At 41.1% G+C, this 14,747-nt stretch overlaps 1 long non-coding RNA gene across 1 annotated transcript; it reads right to left on the bottom strand.

The window, feature by feature from the left end:
• Nucleotides 1-10,861: 10,861 nt before the first annotated feature.
• On the bottom strand, nt 10,862-13,800 carry LOC310859713. Its single transcript, XR_014569331.1, has 6 exons — nt 13,756-13,800; nt 12,628-12,694; nt 12,236-12,339; nt 11,722-11,850; nt 11,111-11,164; nt 10,862-10,935 (listed from the first exon to the last, which is right to left on the bottom strand). It is a non-coding gene; the product is annotated as an uncharacterized lncRNA (long non-coding RNA).
• Nucleotides 13,801-14,747: the final 947 nt, after the last annotated feature.

Consider the following 14,747-nt stretch of genomic DNA (forward strand, 5'->3'; position numbering starts at 1 on the left):
TCAGTACTTCCGCTTAACATCGCTCCAATGAACTGCCGTGGCCAATGAGGCATCTATTTCTTGAGGGCCAAACATTGTCCTATAACACAAACGTTGATAAGGTATGGCCAGTTTTGAGTGTTTGTCCTAACACAAAAATGACAATGAATGCCAGTTGTTTGTGCAAACACAAACATTGAATGCCATTGACAATGAATGGCCAGTTTTGAGTGTTAGAAGACAAAAGTGATTGAGCAAATTATGATTGAGATTATGTATGATGATAAGATCACACGGGTGTGGTGATTGTTTTTTTTTTAATGTCTATGTTCTGAACACCGATTCTGAACGCAACATGATTCTGAACACATTGTGATTCTGAACACATTGTGATTCTGAACACATCATGATTCCAAACGCAGCGCCCAGAGGCTCTGGCAGAGACCACAAGGATTAAATTGATCAAACTGTTGAGCGTGTCGCATCATATTTGTGTGAGTTGGGGGACCTCTCCGCACACACGCTCATCAAACCGGGCCCCGGCCTAATAACTACTGCATATTCGCTCTCCTATATATCAGATGGCGAGGCATTCGTTTTAGAAAATGACTATTTCCATCTATATTTCATCAGGCCGGACTGCAGATATTAATAGCAGATTTTCATATTAGGCTTTGAACCCTCATCAAGGCTTCCTGATGAGAAACTCATGGAGGAAGAGAGAGAGAGAGAGAGAGAGAGAGAGAGAGAGAGAGAGAGGGGGGGTAGGAGGATGGGGGGAGAGGGAGAGGTATTCTCTCGTGATATATTTCAGCAGCTCCTCCTTGCTTGTCTTTACTTTGGAAGCGTTGGCCGGCGCAGTCAGTGTGTAACTACATTCAGGTGGTGTGTGCGTATATACCAATTCACATGGCCACATGAATAATGCCGCTAGGGCTCCGTGTGGAAAGGCAGCACACGCAATAGCACACAGCACCGCTCTCTGTGGAGCGGAGTTGGAGCGAGTGCACATGTAATACTGCATGGCGTACTGCAGTCAGATCAGGGGCTGGTATTTCAACAAGCAGCCGGGGCCAAGGCTATAGGGTTTTGTTCCAATCAATATAGCCTGAAACCTGGAAAGTCTTATACAACAAACGAGAGAGTGACCTCACCGATGCATTATTGCAGTGTTTGGCAGTCGTTAGAGAGCACTCTAATCTGCGACGTGATGCACTTATATGGGACTGAGTGCACGGTTATGGAATGATGACCGACGTCCGATCTTCCGATTATTTCCAGGGTCATATCTGCCGATGCCGATTCTGACCGATTCCGATATTATACAAAGGACCCCTAGGCCTATATAGGGGCTCATTTGGCGCTGCACTGTGGCGACATGGACTAGGGCTACGCTTGCATGCGGGCCCTTTGTCTAAGACAAATTTCTTCCTCGGGAGACTAATAAAGTATATCTCTATCTCTATATAGGGGCTTGGCCCAAAGTCTGCAAGTATTCAATCAATCAATAGCTTATACTCTTTTCCAAGTGTCTGTTGTCACAACTGAATGACTATACTGAAAGTGTACACAAATGAAATGTAGAAAAATGTTGAGTTTATTTTTTACGCCATTTAAGATTTTAAATCATATATTTGATTTGGCTATTGCTCTAGACTAGAGGTACTATAAACTTTTGATTTATATTGAACTCATTGATGATATTTTTTTATTATTTTTGCTAGTGAAAACCAATTAAATAACTGGGATTATTTTGAGACCGATCCGTTACCAATTAGGCATTTTTATGGCCAATATTCTATTTATATTGTGCATCCCTATTTACAATCCATTTAGGCCTGACGTCGACATTTAAAAAAAAATCTTCAAAATCCTGACAGTTTTCTGAAATACCCATGTTTCTATATCAGTGGTGCTCAATATTTCATGTCAAGGACGTCAAAGATATATGTAATTGGCCGCCGACCCCCATCTGACAATATGTTGTTCCAGGGACCCCCCCCCCCCTAACCTGACGCTGCCAGATCCAAGAAGCTTGCTACACAAATTTGTTTCACAGCTTATTGGGATCTGGGATAGCGGAAGCAAATTCGATGACGGGGCTGTTCCTTTTTTTCAAGATACTTGGTAGATGATTGGATGGGACCGTCTGTCTATCACCGTGTGGGCGTGCAAACACAACCAATCATATTGACGTGTCTATATAGCTTCACATCCGGTTTCGCACATATCCCGCCCTTAGCTCACGCTCATTGGTTCGGTACGGTACGGATTTTTGTCAGCTCAACTCCCTGAGAGATCCCAGATGAGTGCTGTGTTGGGGAACATGGTTACCCAATACCGCCCTCATCTGGCAGCGTCAGGTTACCCCCCCCCCCCCCCAGAAGCAAATATTTTAGTTAAAAACGTTCGCTGTGAAAGAACAAATTCAAAGATTTGCGCCACATTTTCACGATTTTTCAAAAAATAGCAGACATACAAGCTCGTAGCGCGTGCCGCGCTATGAGCTTGTAGATCTGCTATTTTTCAATAGCTAAAAGCATAACATAATGCTTTAAAACACCAAAAGGGGTTCCCTAACCCGGAATGGGTTAATTCCTTCTATAGAGTTGAGTGTGCATGACGATACATCATCATAAAATGACATCTTCAGACGCTGACTGTGAATCAGACATGGCAACCGTGATCGTATAGCTGTCCTATATCTGTTAATACCTTCAGCCCTGTCACAGTTTGAACACATAGGAAAGGTCCAGTGTCTCATTGTGGTTGACCGGGGTGGAAAAAGTATATTTCTTATACCTTAAAAAGTATACGCACACACGCACGCACGCACACACACACACACACACACACACACACACACACACACACACACACACACACACACACACACACACACACACACACACACACTATACATAGTTTAATCTGTTACATGTAAAAGTCCGGATTTCAAAATGTTTCACAAGTTTCAAATGTATAAAATGCAGAACAAATCTTTTGAAAATATAGCATATCTACAATAACTGATGAGTGGCGTCGCAACACATTGTGAGTTTGGAGGTTGGTTATTTCCAAATGGCCGAAATGTATGTATGTATACCCTTCCAACTCATAGTGCCTTCCTTCTGGCTCCAAAACTGTGGAATGCACTTCCCATTGCAGTCAGAACTGCAGCATCACTCCCAATCTTCCGCCGTAGTCTGAAAACTCACCTTTTCAGACTCCATCATGGCCCAGCACTTACCCTACCCCCTTAGATAGCATTTCTGTAGACTTAGATAGCATTTGATACAGACTTATAGCATGTTATGTAGACAGCACTATAATTGCATTGTATGTAGTCATAGCACGCCATAGTACATATGTATAGCATAGTAGTATAGATATATAGTTTATATGTATAGTCTCATAATATAGATATTCCACTGTTACTTTCTTAGCTTACGCATGTTTCATGATAAATGCTTTTATGTGATGTATTCCCATGCTTTTTGTTCTTGCTTAATGTAAGTCGCTCTGGATTAAGAGCATCTGCTAAATGCCTAAATTGTAAATTGTAAATTGTTTCCTGGTCTTTTCCTGAAGGTTTTCTGAAAATCCCTTTTCCCTGCAGGTTTTAATCACTGATTACGTTTAGCCTAATGCTAATTCTACTGCTTTGCCACTAAAAAGAAGTGTCCAGCAGAGGAACTCTATATACTATTCAGGGAATCTGAATATAGAACTGACAATGTTCTGTTTCTGACAATGCACTGACAATACTGAATTGCCAATGGCACGACATGTGAACCTCTAAAGGCTGAAGTGGTTAATGAGCTGTATGTTTTTGTAATGATAATCAAAATCTCCAAAAAAGTATATCTATAGTGACTACAGTTTTCAAATAAATGTAGTAAAAGCACAATATCTGCCTCTGACATTCAGTGGAGTCCCTGAGAGATCCCAGATGAGTGCTGTGTTGGGGAACATGGTTACCCAATACCGCCCTCATCTGGCAGCGTCAGGTTACCCCCCCCCCCCCCCCCCCCAGAAGCAAATATTTTAGTTAAAAACGTTCGCTGTGAAAGAACAAATTCAAAGATTTGCGCCACATTTTCACGATTTTTCAAAAAATAGCAGACATACAAGCTCGTAGCGCGTGCCGCGCTATGAGCTTGTAGATCTGCTATTTTTCAATAGCTAAAAGCATAACATAATGCTTTAAAACACCAAAAGGGGTTCCCTAACCCGGAATGGGTTAATTCCTTCTATAGAGTTGAGTGTGCATGACGATACATCATCATAAAATGACATCTTCAGACGCTGACTGTGAATCAGACATGGCAACCGTGATCGTATAGCTGTCCTATATCTGTTAATACCTTCAGCCCTGTCACAGTTTGAACACATAGGAAAGGTCCAGTGTCTCATTGTGGTTGACCGGGGTGGAAAAAGTATATTTCTTATACCTTAAAAAGTATACGCACACACGCACGCACGCACACACACACACACACACACACACACACACACACACACACACACACACACACACACACACACACACACACTATACATAGTTTAATCTGTTACATGTAAAAGTCCGGATTTCAAAATGTTTCACAAGTTTCAAATGTATAAAATGCAGAACAAATCTTTTGAAAATATAGCATATCTACAATAACTGATGAGTGGCATCGCAACACATTGTGAGTTTGGAGGTTGGTTATTTCCAAATGGCCGAAATGTATGTATGTATACCCTTCCAACTCATAGTGCCTTCCTTCTGGCTCCAAAACTGTGGAATGCACTTCCCATTGCAGTCAGAACTGCAGCATCACTCCCAATCTTCCGCCGTAGTCTGAAAACTCACCTTTTCAGACTCCATCATGGCCCAGCACTTACCCTACCCCCTTAGATAGCATTTCTGTAGACTTAGATAGCATTTGATACAGACTTATAGCATGTTATGTAGACAGCACTATAATTGCATTGTATGTAGTCATAGCACGCCATAGTACATATGTATAGCATAGTAGTATAGATATATAGTTTATATGTATAGTCTCATAATATAGATCAGGTTTCCCCAATAGGCGGCCCGCGGGCCATTTGCGGCCCACAGAGCGCCCCCTTGTGGCCCATGAAATAATTTCAAAAAAAGAAAAGAAAAAAAGGTTTTTTCTTTTTATATATTTTTAAGGGTCCCAGATATAAATGGCATTAAATGGGGGTCAGTAGCCTATGCATGTCAAACTGGGCATCCTTTTCAAATGGGGTCTTGCCCTGAAAATGAATTTTCAGGGCAAGACCTCGACCTCGCGCGTGCAGACTCGGCCCCCAGCCTGGTACGCTAGTCAAAATATGGCCCTTGAGGAAAATTAATTGGGGAACCCTGATATAGATATTCCACTGTTACTTTCTTAGCTTACGCATGTTTCATGATAAATGCTTTTATGTGATGTATTCCCATGCTTTTTGTTCTTGCTTAATGTAAGTCGCTCTGGATTAAGAGCATCTGCTAAATGCCTAAATTGTAAATTGTAAATTGTTTCCTGGTCTTTTCCTGAAGGTTTTCTGAAAATCCCTTTTCCCTGCAGGTTTTAATCACTGATTACGTTTAGCCTAATGCTAATTCTACTGCTTTGCCACTAAAAAGAAGTGTCCAGCAGAGGAACTCTATATACTATTCAGGGAATCTGAATATAGAACTGACAATGTTCTGTTTCTGACAATGCACTGACAATACTGAATTGCCAATGGCACGACATGTGAACCTCTAAAGGCTGAAGTGGTTAATGAGCTGTATGTTTTTGTAATGATAATCAAAATCTCCAAAAAAGTATAGCTATAGTGACTACAGTTTTCAAATAAATGTAGTAAAAGCACAATATCTGCCTCTGAAATTCAGTGGAGTAGTATACTGAAAGTAGGCCAACTGAATCAGTAACCCCCCCCTTCCCGGGGTACTACTGATACCGCCAATACCACCCACCACCCTCTTCCTCCTCCCATGCCTTTCCCCACTCCCACTCCCCCTGACTCACTCCCTCCCAACCCAAGGCTTATCTCCAAATGTGCCGCACGGCCACGCTCCCCCCTCTTGTGGAGCCCTTATCTCGCCACGGTGGGGTGTGTGTGTGTGTGTGTGTGTGTGTGTGTGTGTGTGTGTGTTTGTGTGTGTGTGTGTGTGTGTGTGTGCGTGCGCCACGCATCCCTTGCCCTGTGCCCGAGATAGGACATTACACGGGCGGATTCACCCGTTCACACACGCCCTGCAAGATCTCTCTCACACACACACACACACACACACACACACACACACACACACACACACACACGGTCGGTTCCCGCAGGCGGCCCGGCCATCGTTAACGCTCAGGTGTTGTGTCGCCACTCACCCGGGACTCCCGGACAAGCTGTTTCCATCTGATTACCCAGCCGTGCATTAAAGCGCATTCGTTCACCTGTGCTCCGTGTGTGCGTGCGTGCGTGCTCCGTGCACTCTTTTTGGACTTATCGTCTCCGTTTGGTGGAATCCTCATATGCCCACAACTGTTATTTATTTATTTGTTTTTTTATGTGTTTTCTTTTGTGCCTTTATTAATAGTTACAGTGAAGACTTACAGGAAAGAGGGAGAGAGAGAGAGAAGGGGAGAGACATGCAGCAAAGGTCATCATGAACTGGGACTCGAACCCGCGACGCGGAGCGTATATGTAGCAGATCGACGAGCTCGAAGCACGTCGCTTCGCTCCATGTTTCGAGCTTGTAGAAATGCTTCTTTTGGTGCTTTTTGTGTCAGGTTTCAAGATATTCCACCCGTTTACGAATAAACACGGAACCTCATGGCGATATGAGGTTTCTGCCCCGACAGCAACGTGTGCTGATAGTGGCGACTCAGTCGCATTTCGAGCTGGCCGCGGCAGGTGTGTCCACGCCGACAAAAGAAAAGCCACAGATTTCATTGTTTCGCTTTGGAATCGATTGTTGTTGTGCCCGTGATAGAGAATACTTTTGTTTCTTGAATTTGTTCTTCGATAACATTTCTCAGAACAGCTTGGCTTAGCAGAAGGGCTTTTCCTTCTCAAAGAGACGTTGTAAAGCTCCCCTCAATTGTTGTTTTATTATTTGATACTCAGCAATTCACCACAACAGCTGGAGTTGTTCAACATGTTCAGCCCAGGACACAAATTGAGTGAAATTGTACACTCAGAAAACAGAAACTACTATCTACCCAAATATATTGGTGAATCATTTTTACACCCTTAATTATCGAGTAAACTTGACTGCTATGAAATCAAGTAAAATCTACCTTAAAAATTAAGTAAGTGCAAGTAATATATTAAAGCAGGTTGAAATGACAATTATTGAGTAGATAAAATTAATATGCATTAGCACCTTGAAATGACAATAATTGAGTAGATAAACTTAATATGCATTAGCACCTTGAAATGACAATAATTGAGTAGATAAACTTAATATGCATTAGAAAACCTAGGTTAAAATTACATATAAATTTGAGTATATGGGATTGAAATTGATAGGTTGATTTAACTATATACGAGTGTATGATTTAATAAAATATATGCATTACATTTACTCAATATTTTAACTGTATTCAACTCATAGTATTTTAATCAAAAAGGAATTCTGTATTTACCTTTGTCAAAGAGAATACACAATGCAATTATACAGATAAGTACGTTTTTAATTGACCAAAGTGAACATTCAAGTATTAAACACTCACATACTGTATGGGAGGAAACAGTCTGGCCACACGAAACAATGTGCAAATTACAATGTCAGCAAATACATTTTAAGAACATTAAACATTTCCTACATGGGCTATATCTTGTGCCACCCCATATCCGTAAACTTATTTGCCATTCTTTACGATTTTGACGATGGACTAGTTGAATCATTTTAGTGTGTTTCAAAATAGTAAAAAATGGCAAATAAGTTCAGGGATAAGGAGTGGCGAAAGATAGGGCCGTATAAGTACAAACAATGTATGCATTCTCTGCAACAGAACATTTTCCTTAGACAATGTGCAAATTGTTGTCTGCAACAACATTAAAGAACATTTTCCTTGCCCATGGCAGGTAAATAAAACAAAACAAAAGTCCACGCACACTATAGTTGAGAGGACATAAACATTATAGGATGGTCATTTGACTTTTTTTTTAGTCAAGGCTGGGTTTAATGAATTGCCTGCCGGTGTCCCACCGAAACTATACCGTATACACACACACACACAATTTGATTGTCTAGTGTCTACCCCCCCCCCCCCCCCACACACACACACACATGCACGTCACACTATACTTGAGGACATAAACATTTTAGGTCAAGGCTGGGTTTAATTAATTTGCCTGCATGCCGGTGTCTAGCACCCAAATTAGCCGATCTACAAACATGCGCACACACCTGAAAACACAATTTGATAGGCTACTTCATCATAGCAAAAATAGCTGCCATTCTTTTTTGAAAACATTCATCTATGGTCACATGCAGACACCAGATTGAAAGTATAGTTGGTCAACAGCCAACACGCATACAATTAAAACCTGGTGTAGTTGTAAAATTGTATAGCACCGAAAAACATGAACCCCAAAAGCATTATTTAACAAGACCCAGACAAATGAACATTACGTATAAAATAACTGTGGCCCTTTAAGCAACAAATGTTAGTTTTTAAAGTAATGTGCTTGGAGCAATCAATAACCCATTACTGTACAAGAAAAAAAAAGAAAAAGCAGGAAGGTCAAATGGGGAAGAATTTCTTAATATAGAAAAAATAAAAATAACGTTTTACTGTCTATCGGTGAGGTTTGTACAGATTAATACATTCTAATTGGCTATATGCACCGTGTACACATAAGCACCTCCACTTCAAAACAAGTCTGTCAGACGCACAGATCTGACATGCTGCTGTATGCTTTATACAATAGGCTTTCCTTTTGAACAGTGCAGTATCAGTCAGTGTCGTATGTGATGTGGTTCCCTACTAATCTGTTTTCACTGAAAACATTCAAACTGAAGTTGTCAGTCAGGACACTAGCCAAGCAGACAGTTTTTCAGTGTCTGCACTTTGGGTGTAAGCTGTTGAGGGTCTAGTCCAAGCAGTACCTTTTGAAAAACCTCCAAGATGTATTTGAACTTCTTGGGGTACTTCAAGTCAAACACGTACAGTAGGTCAGTCCCAGGAGATAGCAGCAGGCTCTGCTAATATCGCCGAGGTTGTTGAGGACAGGGATGCCCTCAATAACAATACCTACATCAGCAGCTGGTGATTCTTGAGTTTGCAGACTGTAGATAGTCATCAGTTCCCCCGACAACTCCTCTTCTACATCGACACCAGCATCCTGCACACATTGTAAAAATAGAATCTCATGAATGAAAACGTAATGATGATGTTCACGGTATTATCATTCTAAACAGTTACTACTGTTGCACAATTCCCTGCTCTGGGTGGGATCTCCGTCAGTGTCTTGAGTTTGCAATTGAAAACGTTTGCTGCCAACCAGTTGAAGAAATCACAGATTGAGGCCAGATTGAGACCATTCATGTTCATGGAAGAAGCTTGTAAACATGTATTCTATTGCCAATTTGTGACCTTGTAGATCTGCTATTTTTGCTGTACAACATGCTTCCATAATTAAGACATGCTGCTGTCTATGCTGCTATGGAACTTGTATCCATGTGCAGTGCAGACCTGAGTGTATCTTGACCTTACCAAGAGACAGTATGTAGGAACACATGTCTGAACTGCAGTAGCACTAGACATGCCATCTCACAACCTGATTCTCTGGACACTCTCACAAAACAAGCTCCTCACTCTGCCGTTCTTGGCACGTTTGAGATATTGTCTCACAATTAGCCATGATGATGACATTAGTTAAAACTACAAATTGTTAAATACTTTATTTTACTAACTTCAACGTCCTTGATCAGGGCACCAGGCTCTTCTCCCAGATGGTCGATGAGGCACTTGATCACGATTCCTCTGGTTAGCTGTATGGGGTCTCCACTCTGCAGACAAAGTTTTATCCTTAATACAATGCATTACTTTGCACATCCAAGCTGGGCTTTTGTTTACCAACTTTAAAGTCTACCGTTTCAATTGTCTGCACACAGTTTTAGCATTTAGGGCCCCATTTCCACCAGTGCTAAACACATTATCCCGAAACTTCTTTGCCTTTTTTACTCTTTTGAAAAACAAAATTGGTCAACTAGCCAATCTAAATGAACAAAAATGTTTTTCAAAATAGTAAAAAAGCAAAGAAGTTTAGGAATAAGAGGGGTTTAGTACTGACAAGACTATTAAGCCATGCATTTCGTCTATCAGGGAATGGACAGGACAGAGACATAGTGATGCCTGTTTAGGATACATTAGTATCTAAAGTAAGTGATCGTAATTAACTTAATGGGACTGATCTAGGACATTTGACAGGTTTGCGTTACAGGCAAGATACTACAGTGGAAGTCAATGAGGAACATTTCTCACCCGCATGTGAAGTTACATGTCAAGGAAATTACAACACAAACTTCTACCAGTGTTCTAGCTTTTTAAAGTGAATGAATACCGAGAATAGAAGATCTGCAACTTCACAGACTTCAGTGAGATGCAATGTGAGCTTGCATATCTGCTATTTTCTGATTTAGAAGCCGTTTTTAAGAATCATCCTCAGGTCTAAATGGTTTATTACCTGAAGCAGAGCACTCATTTCTGCCCGATGTGGCTCTCCTACAGCACCTCTCTTAGATTGGAACATGGACAGCAGTTTAGGTGTGTAGAGGTCCAGTTTAGGTGTGTAGAGGTCCAGTTTAGGTGTGTAGAGGTCCAGTTTAGGTGTGTAGAGGTCCAGTTTAGGTGTGTAGAGGTCCAGTTTAGGTGTGTAGAGGTCCAACATCTCCATGAATTTCGGCTCAAGCTTCATTGTAGTGATCAACTTGAACTCTGCGCTGACCTGAAAAACAGATGAGGGGAAGGGAGAAAAACAAATCACATTGTGATCTTGTACATCCATTTTCCACCACTGTTGCTCCAGGAATGGGTACAATTGGTTAAATACAATGTAAATGTGTGTCACATGCAGGATGTCATTTCTGTTGAACCCTGCTACAAGAATCCAATTTACTCACTTGTGAAGCATCAAACAAGGCCAGCCATCTCTCCTTTACATCCTTGACGCTCATCTAGAAGAGATACACTAGGTGTTAACAGGGAACCAACAGACTGATGTAATGTTTCTTTCAAAAATGAGTTTGACTAATATTTGTCATACCAACTAATCTATAAAAATCACACCTGTGTGAACTGAGCGATGCAACTATATGCATCGTACTGTACTGTACAACTCATACTCTACAGTATAACTCGTACTGTACACTGTACTATGGCTGCTGTGTGTGTGACCTGAATCAGCCCAATCAACCCCAATTCGTACTCATCAGGACATACATATGGACATAGCAGTTAGTTGGAGCCGTCAGGCACCACTCAAATCCATATCACTGATAAACTACATCTACTGAGTCCCAACTGTAAAATCTCAATGATTCAACATTTTAATTATCCTCCTCAAGGATCAAAATATTACACAGGGAAGAATTATTGAAGCAGCTGTGTTCATATAAGGCAGCGAGCAGACAACGCAGTGGTAAATGAATAATATCTGCAACACAATGTTTCAGGAATATAGTTGAATAACTGTATAGAAAGGTTGTAAAACAATTATTAAACAGTGTCCTACCAGTAAGGTATCCAGTCACTTGTTTGTCCAGACTGTTGAATTGCTGTCTGTATGAGTCTAGATGCCTGGGGGACAGCCACCGGGAGGCAAAGAGGACAGCATACCGGGAGACAAAGAGTTGAGGTGTAGCTGGAAGACATGGACAGTAGAAAATAAGACTAAATACACAATAATGAAACCCTGTTAATTTCCCATCAGGCACACTGTTCAAGCCTTAGCTCTTGTCAATACTTTGCATTGATTCAATATTTATAAATGCCACAGAAAGACTAATAGTTTAAAACCCCCAAAAAGCTGAAATAGCAGATTTACAAGCATGCACACAACGCAATGAGACTGTGAGCAATGCTGTGAGCTTGTAGACCGGCTATTTATTGTTACTTTTGTGCAGACACTGTAGTATTGGTGACAAAACATCAAACGTTGAAATATGGAGATATGAGGTTTCTGCCCAACAGCAACAATGTATATATGAAATTATGAATACATTGTGTGTGTTTTTTACGGTTGTTACCTCCTGGAACCCAGGTCAAGCAGTGACGAGGCTTTATTGTTGGCAGCAGCAGGGAAGGAGAATCAAACAGAAGAGAAGGAGCCAGACATTGATGCCTACAGAGTCTACAGACAAATATGCAGACATGCACATGATCAGACAAAGCAACATACATTTTTATACAGGACTTTAGTCCATAAATAGTCAAATACCTAATCTTGCGATCACAGTCACACGGACAGATGCAAAGATACAGTCTAGTCTACTATTAATGTTTAATGGAAGTGAGCGACATGAAGATACAGCCAATGTTTGTAGCTTTGTATCTTTTGCATCTGCCAGTGTGATTGCAGCATAAGAAGTTGGCTAGCAGTAGGCTAGTATATAAAATGCCTTAATGATACTGGACTTACAGGCTATAGTTGACAATGTCCACTCTGTCTGATGTTGGCTCTTAGCTGCAGTGATTTATTCAACAGTCTACAAAACAAACATTAACGAACATTAAACTGTATACTTTACACCGTATACTTTAAAAACATAAATGTGGAAATATAGCTCATCTACAAGCTCACAAGCAGGCTTGAGTTTTTAGAATGATTACTTTTGCTAACAGACATTTAGCACTGATCTAAATGCATTTCGTTCCATGCAGTTTATAATTCCAATGATTGTGCTGGATGACAATGTCCACATGTAATTGCACTGTCTGACGCTGCCTGCAGATTTATTCACCATTCTACCGCAAACTACGCAGCTGCGTAGAGGCCCCAAGAGTTCTCCCTGAAAAATGTTTAATATCGCAGCCCCGCCAGCCCGTTCCGCCTATTGCGGTCGGTTAGGGGGGCTCCGACGGCCCATGGCGTCGCTTCCTCGGCGTCACTTCTTCATGATCCTCCCCCGTTAAGCGACGCCCGGTCGCGGCCGTCCGTCCCGTCGTGGGCTCCCCTGTTGGTCTATGTCCCCCTTAGCAAAAGTAATATTTCTAAAAGCTCAAGCCTATAGCCTATACTGCTGGCCTACGTAAAACATGAACCGCACGCAGGCACCGCAAAACAACAAGCTTATCGTCTAACGTTTACTGTATAGATGAAGCATGTTTAGTTTAATATTACAGCATAGAATTCAACATAATAAATAAGCCCGCGTTTATAGCGGCCATTTTGATAGTTCTTTCAGTGAGCCATACATACAATCGTAAGTCAAATGAACTACAATTACCATGCAGCCCTGAGCCCTTCCCGTTCGGCGCGAACTTTCCCTCGCAAATAATGTGTAGGCTATTCTATGCATTTTAACATGATATTGTGTATATGTACATGGCTGAAACATGTGTAGTTTATGTGTATAGTGTCGACGACCACATGCGTTACGTTATGGTGGGGCTGAATGAAAATTAGCATGCACTCTTTAGTCTTGACAGTTGTTAGTTTTGCTAGCCCTATACGAGCGTCATGTAAACCATGGCTTTAGTCCGGTCCAAAAAAAAAGTATGAAGACACGGTCAACATTTAATTAACATTTGATAGCTGGCTACTTACCATGAAGGAGAACTTCTCTTGTAACTTCACTTCACTTGCGTGGCGCGGCTCAGCTACTGCTTCTGCTGTAAATTTTGTAATGGCTGCCAGCCTGCCACTCGGGATGACTCGTATCGGTCCGGCTTTCATCGCTGTTATGAACTCTGGCCAATAAGAGGCAGGTAGGCGTGTCTAATGGGTATCTTAGATCATTTCAACCCAATATTATTAGTAGATACCGTATCTACTAATAATATTGGGTAGGAATGAGTAATAATTACATTTCTTCAAACTGATCTGTACGATTACTCCATTCTCAAATATTATGATGGAAACTTACTGAGACTTGTATATATATTTGACCAATATTACCAGTTTGGCATATACTCATTTATTTTCATGAAATGAACTAAAACAATATATGTACATTTAACTCACAAATAACAGTTGGATTTTTACTCATTAATTATTGTATATCCAACTAAAAGGATCCCATAAGTGATATTCACAGATTTTATTAAGCTAATATACCTTTTTTTAATAGTCGTACTTACAAGGCGATTGTTTTACTTTTTTGAGTGTAGTCTTGCCCTGACGGGACCCAGAGCACATTAATACATACGCATATGTTGTATACCAGAAACAATAACGTCCGTGACCCGTTTATCCAAATAACTTCTGGAACCTCCTCAAGGCCACAGAGCAAAGCCAGGAAACAAAAGGCTACTATCAAAAAAACAAAAGGAAAAATCCCCCACGGACAGTGAGAGCTAAATCAATGCAAAGCAATCAGAAAACAACCGGGGCCGTGCACTGATTTGATCTTGCAGGAGCATGCAGCGCAGCATTGCAGAGTGGGGTGCACGTTATCCTGACACTGACACTCCACAAGAAACAAAAGAAGAAACAAACAAAACAATATCTACTTGAGGGAATGAAACACACAAGAACAGCCTATATGACAAATATGGAAACAGTGGAATATTGTGAGACGGGGGTGTGCAGTACAAGCA

The sequence above is a fragment of the Protomyctophum parallelum genome (assembly GCF_964188405.1).
Source record: "Protomyctophum parallelum genome assembly, chromosome: 6".
NCBI classification, from domain to species: Eukaryota; Metazoa; Chordata; class Actinopteri; order Myctophiformes; family Myctophidae; genus Protomyctophum; species Protomyctophum parallelum.